Source organism: Vulpes lagopus, chromosome 6 (assembly GCF_018345385.1).
Source record: "Vulpes lagopus strain Blue_001 chromosome 6, ASM1834538v1, whole genome shotgun sequence".
Lineage (NCBI taxonomy): Eukaryota > Metazoa > Chordata > Mammalia > Carnivora > Canidae > Vulpes > Vulpes lagopus.
The window spans coordinates 11,501,612-11,515,506 of NC_054829.1; the positions used below are offsets into that span (position 1 = coordinate 11,501,612).

The 13,895-nt window shown below is 37.8% G+C and overlaps 1 protein-coding gene across 1 annotated transcript in view; it reads left to right on the top strand.

Moving 5' to 3' along the window:
- RPS6KA5 (ribosomal protein S6 kinase A5) overlaps nucleotides 1–13,895 on the top strand; it is a 173,170-nt gene that overhangs the window by 79,486 nt on the left and 79,789 nt on the right. The window lies entirely within an intron of this gene.

The following is a 13,895-nucleotide window of genomic DNA, read 5'->3' on the forward strand; positions in this document are numbered from 1 at the left end:
TTGACCAGTGTTGTTCCATTAGGATAACGTTTGCCTAATTGATGCCAGCTTCTCCAAATGATAAAATTATTATAATGTCAGTATTATCTTGACAAATGCTTACCTTTGACATTTGCCAGCTACGGAGTACAGTTTTCCTATCAGAACTGAGTGTGTACCATTGTTTCCTACAACACACTTTCTTTAATTGCCATTGCCTTCCATTCATTTCTGTGGTTTCTGTGGTCTTCTAACCCAGGGCCCAGGAGCAGTGACTAGACTTCTCCTATGGGCTGTAATTTGTTGGCTGCTCCTGTAAACCCATGGGTTAGGAGTCACATTTCTGGTTTTTTTTTTTTTAATTCTACACTATTATATCCTCTTAGGCTCTGTTGTAATTTATATCTAGTGGCATCATAAGGATTTAATGGGTTTTCTCCTTTATATACATTTTTCAGCCTTTCTCAAGTCTTATGACATGCAGACCATACTTCCTTTTATAACATTTTCTGTACCTCTCTCTGGTTACAATAAGAAATGTACAGATATTTTCATCTGTTCTCTCTTTCTCTCTCTCAAAACTTGTATTCATTTTTAACAGTGGGAGGGACTTCTATGTGGGAAATAATCTATAAAAACAATCTTTCTTTTGGTGTTCTCTGATCTGTTAGTGGTAATTTTGTCAAAATTCCAAGTGATTTTTGACTGTGTAAACTACCAGATTTATCAGTGGAATTAAAACACTAAAGAAGACAGAAGAAGCAAGTCCCAAAGTGTTTTATAAAGGTGGTGCCAAGGAGCATCGTTAATAATGAGTGCCACCCCAGCCTTGTAGACAGTTCTGTCACCGTGAGTCATCCTTTCAATATGAATTAAAGGTATTTAAAGCATTAAAGTTTTACTTTTGAATATTAATATCATCTCAAAATTTACAAGGTGAGGATGTTGCTGAGGTGGTAAGAGTTGGAGTGGATTGTGATACATTGTAGTCAGTAGTAAAATGGTACCTGAAGGGGGTGCCTTGCTTTGGAGTAAATATGACTGATTCACAGTAGATAGAGATGTCTTAGAACTTTGTAACAATTTGGATAAGCTAGAATGCAGTCACAAGGAGGTGCTATTAGAATATTGAGCTAAAACTAAAAGAAAAAATAACTAAGATGACTGTGGCATGACGTTAAAAAGAAATTATTTTCAGGTGTGTGTGGTACATTGTGTTAAGACTGTACTTGAGATACAAGACAAGATGAGGCATAATCAAGAGAGATTTGGGTGGCCTGGAGGAGGGAGAGTAGGTGGAAATGAGAACTGGAATGTGTAGGAGTTAACATGTTTGAGGCCAATCTGAAGGAAGAGAAAAATCTGTAGGAAAACAAGATAAAGGAAGGCCAAGTAATAGTGCATGATGAGAGTAAGGGGGGAAGGGCAGGCATGGGACTAAAAGCAGTGAGCCCTTTGGAACTTGCCACCCTAAGAAGAAACATGAGAGAGAAATGCCAAATCAGAGAATTTGAGATTAAAAAGTTTAGAGGGGTACCTGGGTGGCTTAGTCAGTTGAGCGTCGACTCCTGATTTCAGCTCAGGTCATGATCTCAGGGTGGTGAGATCGAGCCCCACACTGGGCTCTATGCTGGGCGTGGAGCCTGCTTAAGTCTCTCTACCTCTGGTCCTTCTGCTTGTTCTCTCTCTCTCTCACTCTCTTTCTCTCGAAATAAATAATTCTTAAGGAAGGTTAGATGACTAGAGGTCAGAGTATTACTAGAAATAAGTAGGTCTTTGGAGAGTGAAAGCAGAACTAACAGATCTTTCTTTGAAAGCAGATTTCACCTTTCTTGTCTGTTCATTTTGCTTCCCCTTCTGCCAGCTGATTTCTCTAAGATTGCATAAACAAAATATAGCCTTAAAAAGTTGACCCAACTCTTTCCATGGTTATCTTTTTTTTCATCCTCAGTGGAAAATAGTGCTATGTAGGTCATTTCTGAATCTTCAGTAACATTTGAGGACTCATCACACTCAGTATCTCAAGTGAATTTCAGTTTCTCCACCTCTTAGTAGAAGCACATAACCTAAGAACAGTGGAGAGTGTTCTGGGTTCAACAGTAAGTCAAGTCAGATGCAGAGGTCTTGAGCTGCTGAAACTGTCCTCTACCAACTAACAATGTATGTTCCTTCTCAACGAAGTGAATTTGTTCCGTGTTCTTAATTCTCTTAGAGCATGACTTCTCAACAGTGATACTCATAGTGTGAATAGAAAAGTTGTGGCAAATACTTAGAAGTGACTTTAAATACCTATTGTTTTGTTTTGAAATGGAAATAATTAAATAATATGTAGACAGTAATAATTGTGATTGAGAGCAGATGTTATTTACTTTCATGTTAATCCCATGATATATTTTCCCAGCCTAATTGAAATATAGTTGACACATAACATTATTAGTTCAAGATGCACAACATAATGATTTGACGTTTGTATGTTGCAAAATGATTACCACAGTGAATTTAGTTAACATTATCACCTCACATAGTTGATTTTTTTTTTTTATGAGAGCTTTTAAGATCTACTCTCTTAGCAACTTTCAAATATACAATACAGTATTGTTAGTGAGAGCCCCATCCTTCCTGAACTATGGTGAATAATTTTGATTTGGGGAGTTGCTGGAATCCTGGAAATTTTGTGGGGATATCCAGTTCAGCTTCTAATGATTAATTCATTGCTTTAAAAAATAAATTTATTTGCTTAAAGGCTAAATTTCTCTCTTCCATCTCCACCCACTTTCCTGTACACACACACACACACACACACACACACACACACACACACATAACATACAGTGTGTTATTTTAAATCCAAGAAGGAAATATGATTGAAGATGGGGTAACCTTACAACAACAAAATAAAAAATCTACTTGATATTAGTAAATATCTGTGTAAATCAAATGTCATTGAAATAAGACATAAATTGCATCCCTCATATGAAAAAAAAATTGACCTAAAGGAACATCATGTTAGTAAAATAGAGAAAAACTGGGTGTTACATGGAACTGATGAATCATTGAAAACTGCATCTGAAACTAATGATTTAGTATATGTTGGCTAATTGAATTTAAATTTAAAAAATAGAGAAAAAGATTTTTTATTTTATTTTTTATTTTGGAGAGAGAGAAAACAATCATGTGGGAGGGGGGAGTGCAGAAGAAGAGGGGGAGAAACAATTCCAAGTAGGCTCCAAACCCAGTGCAGAGCCCGACTTGAGGCTCAATCTCACAACCCTGAGATCATGACCTGAGTTGAAACTAAGAGTCGGATACTTAACCAACTGAGCCACCCAGGTGCTCAGAGAAAAAGATATTTTTTAAAAAAAGGGAACTAGAATTCAACATTGCAATTTTTTTAAAGATTTATTTATTTATTTATTTATTCATTCATTCATTCATTCATGATAGACATAGAGAGAGAGAGGCAGAGACACAGGAGGAGGGAGAAGCAGGCTCCATGCCAGGAGCCCGATGCGGGACTCGATCCCAGGACTCCAGGATCACACCCTGGGCCAAAGGCAGGTGCTAAACCACTGAGCCCTCCAGGGATCCCAACATTGCAATTTTTAATCATTTTCTACAAGGACATAATGTGCTACAGTATTAGAATTGTTTCACATTTGGTGGCAGTCTTTAGGACCATAACGAAGAAACCATAAGTTTCTAGACATAAACTTCACCTGAACTTCTGGGTGAAGCCTTTTCCTCCATAGTCCACGGGCCTAATACCGAGCCACTTTAGAAGCACAGGTGCCCTTACAGGACTTGAAAGTAGAAGAATACATGATGGCTCATATGAGAGATGTTCTGTGGGTTCAAATTCTCTTCAAGTTCACTCTATGGGTTTCCTGGAGGACTCTGGGATATTGGCCCCGATAGTACAAGAGGTGAACTCCTTCAAGATATTGTCAGTTCTGAAACTCTTCATTCATGCTAAAAATTGTGCCTGCTTACTGTGTGCCCAGTGCTTAGAAATAGTAGCAAACCACCTAGACAAGATTCTTGACCTCAGAGCCTTGTAATCTAAAAGGGGGAAAGACATTAAATAAGTTAGTACACAAGTAATTAATTGAAATAAGTAGTTGGAAGGAAATGTAGAAGGCACTGATGAAAGCACGTAATGAAAACATGTAGGTCTAGTTGGGGTTGTCAGGCAAGACCTTCCCAGAAAAGTGACATCTTAAGTGTAATTTAAGAGGAAGAATAGAAGGTAGATGAGGAACAGAAGGGATAGGGAAGAACATTCCAGGCACAGGGCTCCACCAACCTTGTGATAGTCTGAAGACAGGACACAGCAGTAAGAGGGCTACAGAAGGTCAGTGTGAACCCAGTGGGAAGAGTCCTGTGCAGCATGGTTGTGAGGTCAAATCATGTGGGGCTTTTAAATCTTGGAGTGACTTTGAGCAAGTCCCTTGGTTACAAGCATGATCTTCAACTTACTGATGTTTCCATTAGCCTTTTCTGCGTAACAGACTAGCCCAAATTAAGTGGTGTTAACACAGCCATTTGGGGGTATTATTTCAGCTATTTGAAGGTCCATTTCAGCTAGGCCCACAGGAATAGTTCCCCAGTCTCATTTTGCTTTCCTTGAAATCTTTCTCTTGGTTTGCAAAGTGCAGCTGAAAAGCCAAATAATGCCAGAACTAAAAAGCATCCATTGACTAATGACATGAGGTTGTTTTTAACCTCAGTCTGTGGTGGTATCATGAAGGTAGAAGTTGTTCTGTAGTGTGCGAAGGAGTGAATAGAGCCTGCAGTAGGCAGAAGGGTGGCCACCCCAAAATGCTGACATCCTAATCCTCAGAACCTGTGAATACATTGGGTTACATGACAGATGAGAATTAAAATTGCAGGTGGAATTAAAATTGTTGGTCAGCTAACCTGAAAATAGGGAGATTTTCCTGGATTATCTGAGTGGGCCCAGCGAAATTACAAGGGGGTTTAAAAGTGGAAGAGGAAGGCAGAAGAATGGAGATATGATTGCAGAAGAGGTTAGAGTCACAGTGTGAGAAGTTACTGGATTGTCCGTGCTGCCTTTGAGGATGGAGGGGACCACGAGCCACAGAGTGTAGGCGGCCTCTTGAAGTTGGAAAAGACCAGGAAACAAGACTTTCCCCAAAACTTCCAGAATAGACGCAGCACTACCGACACCTTGATTTTAGGTGACATGCATGTCAGACTTCTGATCTACAGCATGAAGTCATAAATTTGTCTTAAGCCATTAGATCTATAGTAATTTGTTAAAGCAGCGATAGGAAGTGAACAGAGGGTAAGTAAGGAGAGTCAGATATCCACATAGACACTCCAAAGAAGTCTTTGAAGGAAGAAAGAAGAAAGAAACGATGGGACATGCAAGATTTAGGGTAGATGGTAGTGTGTTTTAAAATGGGAGACATTTTGTGATTTTGAATTTTCACATTATTTCTGTGATTTCTGAGTTATTTTTATGCTTCTAGAGACACAGCATCAGAATGCTCATCTGGCACTCCCAACTACTATCACATAAAAAATCTTTAAAAGCAAGTTAATTGCACTTGAATAAAAATCAGATATATCTGCATCTTTAAAACTTGATTGCACTAAAATATCAATTCTGTAACATTTCTCTTTAGCTTAATAGTGACTAAAACAAATTATACCCTAATAGTACTTTATGATAATATATGTTAAGCATTTATAAGCCTTGAAATTATGCTTACATTGATAAAATAGATGTCCAGGCACCATAAATTTTAATTTTATGTTTAAATCATTACAATTAAACTTGGTGTTGTTTTTCAGTCCTATAAGTTGTAATTGATCTGTGTAAATAATAACAGTAGTTAATACTCACCATGCAGTAAGTGCTTACTGTACCTCTGGCTAAGTTTAACTCTCCATAGCTCATTGAATCCATATGATAATCTTACATGGGAGTTGGAATTATTTATATTCACATTTTACAGATATAGAATTGAGCCATTAAACATAAAAAGATCCATTTAGCAAATATAAAAGAATTGAGATAGAATCATTTTTTAATCTTATGTTGGCTTTATTGTGATTTTTTGTATAAATCTCTGCTTTTTAAAATAATTTTTTAAAATTTGCATATAGTTGCATTAGTTACAGGTGTTCAACATAGTGATTCAACTTTTCTATATGTTTTGCTACCTCACCACAAGTATAGCTAGCTCCCATCTGTTAACCATGCAGCGCTCTTACAATAACATTGACTATGCTGTGCTTTTTTGATGTGCTGTGCTTTTTGTTGTCATGTCTTATTCATTTCGTAACTGAAACCTTATTGACCCATTTTGCCCATCTCTCCCCTCCCTTCCCTTTGGCAGCCATCAGTTTGTTCTCTATATTTAAAAGTCTGATTCTGCTTCTTGTTTATTCATTTGTTTTGTTTTTTAGATTCACATATGTGTGAAATCTGGTAGTACTTCTCTTTCTCAGTCTGACTTATTTCATTTGCTATAATATCCTCTAGGTCCATCTTTGTTGTCGTAAATAGGAAGATATCATTCCTTATGGCTGAGTGGTATTCCGTTATATAAATATACTACATCTTCCTCATCCATTTGTCTGTCAGTGAATACTTCAGTTGCTTCCATATATTGGCTCTTGTAAGTAAGGTGCAGTAAATGTGGGGTGCATATATCTTTTCGAATTTGTGTTTACATTTTCTTTGGGTAAATACCCAAGAGTGGAATTACTGGATTGTATGGTAGTTTTATTTTTAATTTTTTGAGGCACCTCCACACTATTTTCCGCAGCAGCTGCACTGGTTTGCATTCCCACCAGCAGTGCCCAAGAGTTCATCTTTCTCCACATCCTCACCAACAATGATTATCTTTTGTCTTTTTGAGTCTAGCCATTCTGACAGGTGTAAGGTGATAATCTCATTATGGTTTTGATGTGTATTTCCTTGAAGATTAGTGATGTTGAGCACTTTTTCATGTGTCAGTTGACCCCCTGGATACCTTCTTTAGAAAAACATTTATTCATGTTCTCTGACTGTTTTTTAATCCAACTGTTTTTGGTATTGAGTTGTATAAGTTCTTTATATATTTTTTACATTGACCCCTTGACATATAATAATTTTCATATAAGAAGCTCCTTTTTTTTTTTTTTTTAAGAAGCTTCTTTTCATTTGCTCTAGGAACCAGGAGTCTGTCTATACAGGCATCATTTAAGGGATTCCATTGTGTGGGCCATGAAATATATATATCAAGTCCAGCTGCTGCACACTCTCAGATTTTCTTTCCCTCTTCTTTATTTTGCACCTGAAAAAATTTTGTATCTTGGAAATGCTTATCAAATTGGTAAAAATTTAAACATAATGATAATATCAAGAGTTGGTGAGAACTTGTTTTTTTAAAGGCATTCATTTATTGTTGGTGGAGAATATAAGTGGCTATAAGCCTTTTTGAGGAAAATACTTATAAAATACTGTCAGCAATTATGAAAATTTAATATGTAAGTATTAGCAATTTAATTCTGTGAATCTGTCCTACTAATTTATACCTGACCAGGCAAACCTAGTCCAGCTGATATAGAGAAGGTATGGTAAAATTAGAAAATCATCATTGGATTGTAGATGGGTAGGCAGTAGTTTGATGGGAATAGGATATTTCTACATAGTCTCAATTCATCTCCCCACAATTTATCAGTTACTTGCAAAAGGAAACAGAGTAACTTTACTATGGAGAAACCTGGCAAACACCATACTAATGATATGATCTAAATTAACATCAGTATTGGGAAAACTAGCTTCACATGCTTATTGATATTTTCTAAGACAAGTAACATTATTTCATTGATATTCCTTCCAAGAGTGCATAACCTGCACCTAATCACGAGAAAACAAATGAAATTGAGGGTTGAAGTCCACACAATAACCGAACTATTCTTTTCATCGATATAAGATCAAGAAAGAAAGAAAGACCGAAGGTCCAGACTAAAGACCTGTATCTCCAGTGCATTGTATGGTCATAAACCAAATGCCGGACTGGAAATAAAAGTAGCTAGAGAGAGCATTAGTGGGACAAATGACAAAATTTGAATAGAGTGTAAACTAGATAATAGTTGATTTTTAAAAAGAAAAGATTTTATTTTTAAGCAATCTCCACACCCAACATGGGCTCAAACTCACAACCCAGAGATCAAGAGCTCAAACTCACAACCCAGAGATCAAGAGTCGCATGGTCTACTGACTCAGCCCTCCGGGCCCCCCTAGATAATGGTGTTTTTATCATAAAGTTTCTGATCTTTATAATTATACTGTGGTTCTAGGAAAGGGTTTTTTTTTTTTCTTAGGATATGCACACTGAAAGATTTAGGGGTAGGAGCGTCATGTCTCCAACTTATTCTCACGAGGAGTATGCACATATATGAAAACATGAGAGATAGAATACAAAAGCAGATGAAACAAAATGTAAACAGTTGGTGAATCTGCATAATAGTTATGGAGATTCCTTGTACAGTTCTTGCAAATATTTTTGTAAGTGTGAAATTTTATCAAGATAAGTTTAAAAATAAACACAATCCAGAGGTAAGGCATTATGAGCTAGGAAAAATTTTTTAAATAGGGCCCAGATGTACTGACAGTTCTCACCAGCCTTCCTTGACTAAAGAGAATGCCAGATTTCATGTCACTGTCTCATATAATGTAAGCCTGTAGAACACAGTCCGAGTATAATAGCAAAATGGCGTTATTGAATTTTATAGCTCTCTTCTGCTCTTTGTCTAAAGCCATTCTAGCATATCCAGAAAGATATATGGATTACATGCATGGCCTTGGTATGTATTATTTCTCACAACTGAGTATTTGATGAGATTTGGACACCAGACAATTTGAGGTTCTGATCTCTGGCAGGAACCTAGATGGTACCACTTCTGTGTTGCCAAATTCAGATTCCTTTGCTTTAACAGGCAGGTGAGCTAAGGTGATGATGTTTTAGGAAAACTTAAGGTGCCTTCCACAGTTGGGGATATTTCTGTGGGCAAGGCTAAGTACCCCCCCCTTAAAAAAAAAAAACAGCCCAGGGTTCATTCCTGTAAGATAGAAATTAACTCTCTTAAATTATGTGCCATAAATGTGTCAGTGATAATTTTAGCTTGGCACATTATCAGAAAAGATTGAAACTCATTATTTACTGTGCCTATTAAAAAAAAACAACCAACCAACCTCAGGGGCTCAAGTTAAGTATCTGCTTTGCGCTCAGGTCATGATCTCAGGACCCTGGGATCGAGCCCTGCATTGGGCTCCTTACTCAACAGGGAGTCTGCTTCGCCCTCTCCGTCCCCCACCCCCGCTCATTTTCTCTCTCTCTCTCTCTCTCAAATAAAATCTTTAAAAAAAAAAAAACCCTCAGTATAGCCCCCTAGAATGTCTACTTTTGAGTATTGTGAAATTCAGGTGAACCTCTAAAACTTAACTGTGAAAAAGCATGTAAACTAGCAAAGTTATATGACCAAATATATAGAATTATTGGCTTTAAGCCATTTATACACATATTATAGAGCTTAATGCAGTTTTTTGGACAGTAATTAGCAAACCAACTGCATGATGAAGCTGCTCCTAGTAAGTGACAGTAAAACCATATTTGGAGAGGGTAAAGGACAACTCTAATACATTTTTAAAAATCACTCTTTGGAGTCAGACTGCCCATGTTCATAATTCCTATTCTCCCACTCACAGGATATGCAACTCTGGATAGTTTGTTTAGCTTCACTGTTATCTAGAGAGTACCTGTTTTCCCCCGGGATTGTGCTATTAGAATAGTACCTAAGAGCACTGTTTATGAAAGTCAGATTCACTGTCATATCTAAGTGGAACAGGCACTTAGAAGGTATCCAGTCTCTGTGGTTGTTATTACTTCTTTGCCTGATTTCAAAAGCTGTGTTAAGATGCAAATTTTAAAGGAGAGCATAAAACAGAACACTGTTTTATGTCACTGAATTCCTTCCTACCTACCAACAGCCCTTTCCTGCTTTGATTTACAGGTTACTGAGATGTTGTGTCCATACAAACAGCAAGAGCCAGGAATGTTCATTGAATCAACGCCACTTGGTCCATTTGTATCATATGTCCAGAGAGGCAAAAAGACTCAGGAATATCAGTAAAAGCAGAATGTTCTCATACTATATCTGACAGTTTCCCTATCATTAAAGAGAATAAAAATAGCGTTGTCTTAAAAAAAAAAAAAAAAGACCCAAAATCCAAACTTCATGCTTACAAAGAAAGTGGCAGAGCCTTAAGAAATCTAATTTCTAGAAATCTAATGAATCCGTAATTTTTACAGAAAAGTTATTACTCAGGGTAGACAAGTTGGCGTGGACCAAGAGCCCACCAGGCAGATTGGACCTGAAATAATTCTAGTAGTAGATGGTCTCCACTCAGGGGCTTTATTCAGTCTGAGCTTTTTTAGCAAGTCTCTCTTTTTTTTTTAATTTAATTTTTATTTATTTATGATAGTCACAGAGAGAGAGAGAGAGAGAGGCAGAGACACAGGCAGAGGGAGAAGCAGGCTCCATGCACCGGGAGCCTGATGTGGGATTCGATCCCGGGTCTCCAGGATCGCGCCCTGGGCCAAAGGCAGGCGCTAAACCGCTGCGCCACCCAGGGATCCCTTTAGCAAGTCTCTTATGTGAAGAAATGTAATTTATTGCTCAATAGGAAAAGATGGGGTGGGAGGTCGGGTTTCCTTGAATTACAAAGCTGAGAAGAAGAATCTTCCTTTCAGACGTCTGTAAGGATGTGGGTTTTTGCAGTGACCATCTCCGTGCCATTGCTAATTGTCCCAGAATCTGCCTGCATTCTTGAGTCTGGTGTTCTCATTCAAGAGCATATGAATTTTGTAATTCATCTCATATTTAGCAATATCCCTATGGTCTTTTTTAAATTTTCTTTTATTGGTGTCTTGCGGCCTGGCTAAATTGTTTTTCCTTAGGACAGGCCAGCCCCAACCTTACCCTAAAAGAGTTGCTAGATCTCTTGATAAACACATGGGTGTAGGGACACCAGAAACGCAGTCCCAGCACATCCTCAATAGTCCAAGATCTTGTTGAAAATGAAAACTCCTTACTCTGAACCCTGCCAGTCCAATTCTAAATGCAAATAAGCCCTAAGGCAGTTATGACACAAGGAGAAAAGTCAGTGAGAAGTGAGCTCAGTGCCCTGGAGAAGCCAGAACTAGGTGTGCATGCTGTAATTTTAACATTTATGATGCTGGCCAGCTGTGGGATACCACTCTCAGCTGTTTCCCATGTGCTGGCAGCCAGTACTCATTGGTTTGTTTGTAAATAAACTTGATAGGAACTTTTCTATTCAAATTTATCATGTTGTTTCTAGGGGTGATGTTCCTTACAATTTTTTTTTCTTTTTTGCATACAACTCCCTGGAGAATCTGATCAAAGCTGTGGCCCCTCTCTTCTTGGGAGAATGCCCAGATTCTTAACATATGCTTGAAAACAATTGTACATAATTTCAAGGAATTTACATGAAGCATTTTCAGGATGGTTCGTGGAATCTCCTCTTCATGCTCTAAACCAGTCCTAAGAAATTTGTCTTCCTCTCCCTCAGAGGGTTCCAGAAGGGTTCTTTTGTATCTCTCAACAGTTGCAGAAGATACAATTGAGGGTGATGGTCATGATAATGATAACTACCATTTATTGAGCTTTCACTATTTGTCAAGACACTGTGCATTCCTCATATCCAGAAGCGAACTCTGGGTCATGCTCTCATTCTCTCCAAACCTCTTCTTCCAGCAGCCTTCCCTGTCTCAAGGAACACCAACCCCATCTCTTCAGATGCCCAGATAGAGCTGGATCCATACCCCCACCATTGCTGTCACCTTCCTCCTCACCACCATCATTGCTCACCTTGTTTTATTGCAGGTGATCTCCATATTTCCAGCCTTGCTCTTCCCAGCACAGCAGCCAGAGCTATTGATTCTAGTAAAGTGCAGGTCTTATCATACAACTCTTCTACTCAGAATCCTGTAAATTCATTTTTTATTCAGAGGAAAAGTTGAGATCCTTCGAATGGACAGCTCAATTCCAGAGGCCACAGTTCACTTAGATCACAGTATGTTGAGCAGCTGCAGTGAAGGTCTACAAGACCTTGTACGAGCTGCCCCACCCTGCAAACTCAGTTGCTTCTGTGACCGTGTTCCTCCTTCTACTTTTTCCTCATTCAGTGCATTTTAGCCACGTTAGCTTCCTTTCTGATCCTTAGGTACACCAGGCCCTCTCCTGCCCGAGAGCCTTTGCACTTGTTACTTCTGCCAGGAACAGTCTTACCCCCAGATAACTGCTTAGTTCATGTCTCCACTTTCTTAAATTCTTTGCTCAAAAGTCATCTTGGTGAGGCATACACTGACCACCTTTATTAAAATGCAGTCCTCAGCTCTATCCTGGCATTTCCTATCTGCCTTTATCTGTGTTATTTTTTCCATAGTAATCATCATCTTCCAAAATATTCATAGTATCCATTTGACTTTTCCCACTAGAATGCAGCCTTCATTAGGATGGAGATCATTGTCTACTTCAGTATATGTGTGCAGTATCTAAGATTGCATGGTAAGGTCTCAGAGTCTGATGAATGAAATGAACAAACTGTAGGAAAATATACTATTTACCAACATGGTTTTAGATTAAAAAAGATTAAGCAACTTTCTCAAAGTCACATAATTGCTGAATAGTATAGCTAGGATTTTTGGATTTTCTGACACTCAAGACCTGTGTTCTTAAATACCAAAAATATTTTTCAAGGATATATAAAATAAGAGGTCAAAATTAAGTCCCAAAGAGGCAGTCTTACAAGGCTAAAGGCTAAAGTTGGAGTTTGGGGCCAAGAAAGTGGCTGCAAATTGTGAAGGAGAGGCCCTCTGCCAAGAAAGGAACCATGGGAGAGGTGATTCAGAAATCTTTGTGTGTGGACTGCTTTCTCAGCATTGATTGCATGGGGCAAGAATCCTAGTGGCCCAAAGAGCTAAAAAGCTTAAAGAGCTGGATAAAGATTTCAGCAGCTCCAACCTCAAGGGAGACAGTAAATTCTCCCAAGGTACAGGAACTTGGTAAACTCCACAAGGTTTTCATCAAAATTCTAGAAAACCTATGCCGTAAGAATAAGAACCACACTCCAAGAATCAAAACTAAATGATGGTAGTGAATTTTAACTCATTGAATAAAATAAACCCACGAGTCCCTCAGATATAAATAAATAAATTGAATTGTGTGGGTTGCAACAGTTACATGGTTTCAAAGTACCTCTCCAAAATTACTTACTAATTACAAAGGTGAAATCGATAACTTCATGGTAGAGAAGCCAAGGAAACACTGCCTTAATCAAATGATCAAAGTGAAAATCATTAATATTAGGATGAATTGAAATAATGCCCCACCTGAGATGATGCACCAAGAACAGTGTCCCTTCCATTATTTCCTCCCAATGATGCACACCTGATAATGACCATGCAGGTACATCAAACAAACTCAGATTGTGGGACAGTGTACAACATATGAAGCTTATAATCTTTAAAAGTGTCAAGGTTATGAAAGTCAAGGGAAGACTGAGAAATTATTCCAAACTGAAGAAAAAAGATGACTGAAGTTAACATTTGATTCAGAACTGGAACCCTTTACTATACTATTTTGGGAACAACTAAGGAAACTTGAAATTAGGATTGAGGATTAGATGGTAACAGTATATTTAGGTTAAAGTCCTAACTTTTTAAATGATTAGGTTGTGACATGAAATATAAATGCAAGTATACATGTGAGTGATTGTATATCAAGTTGACAAATTACTTTTAGATGGTTCATGAAAAAAAGTTTTATATACTATATTTGAAACATTTCTTTAAATTTATAATTGTTTCAAAATGACA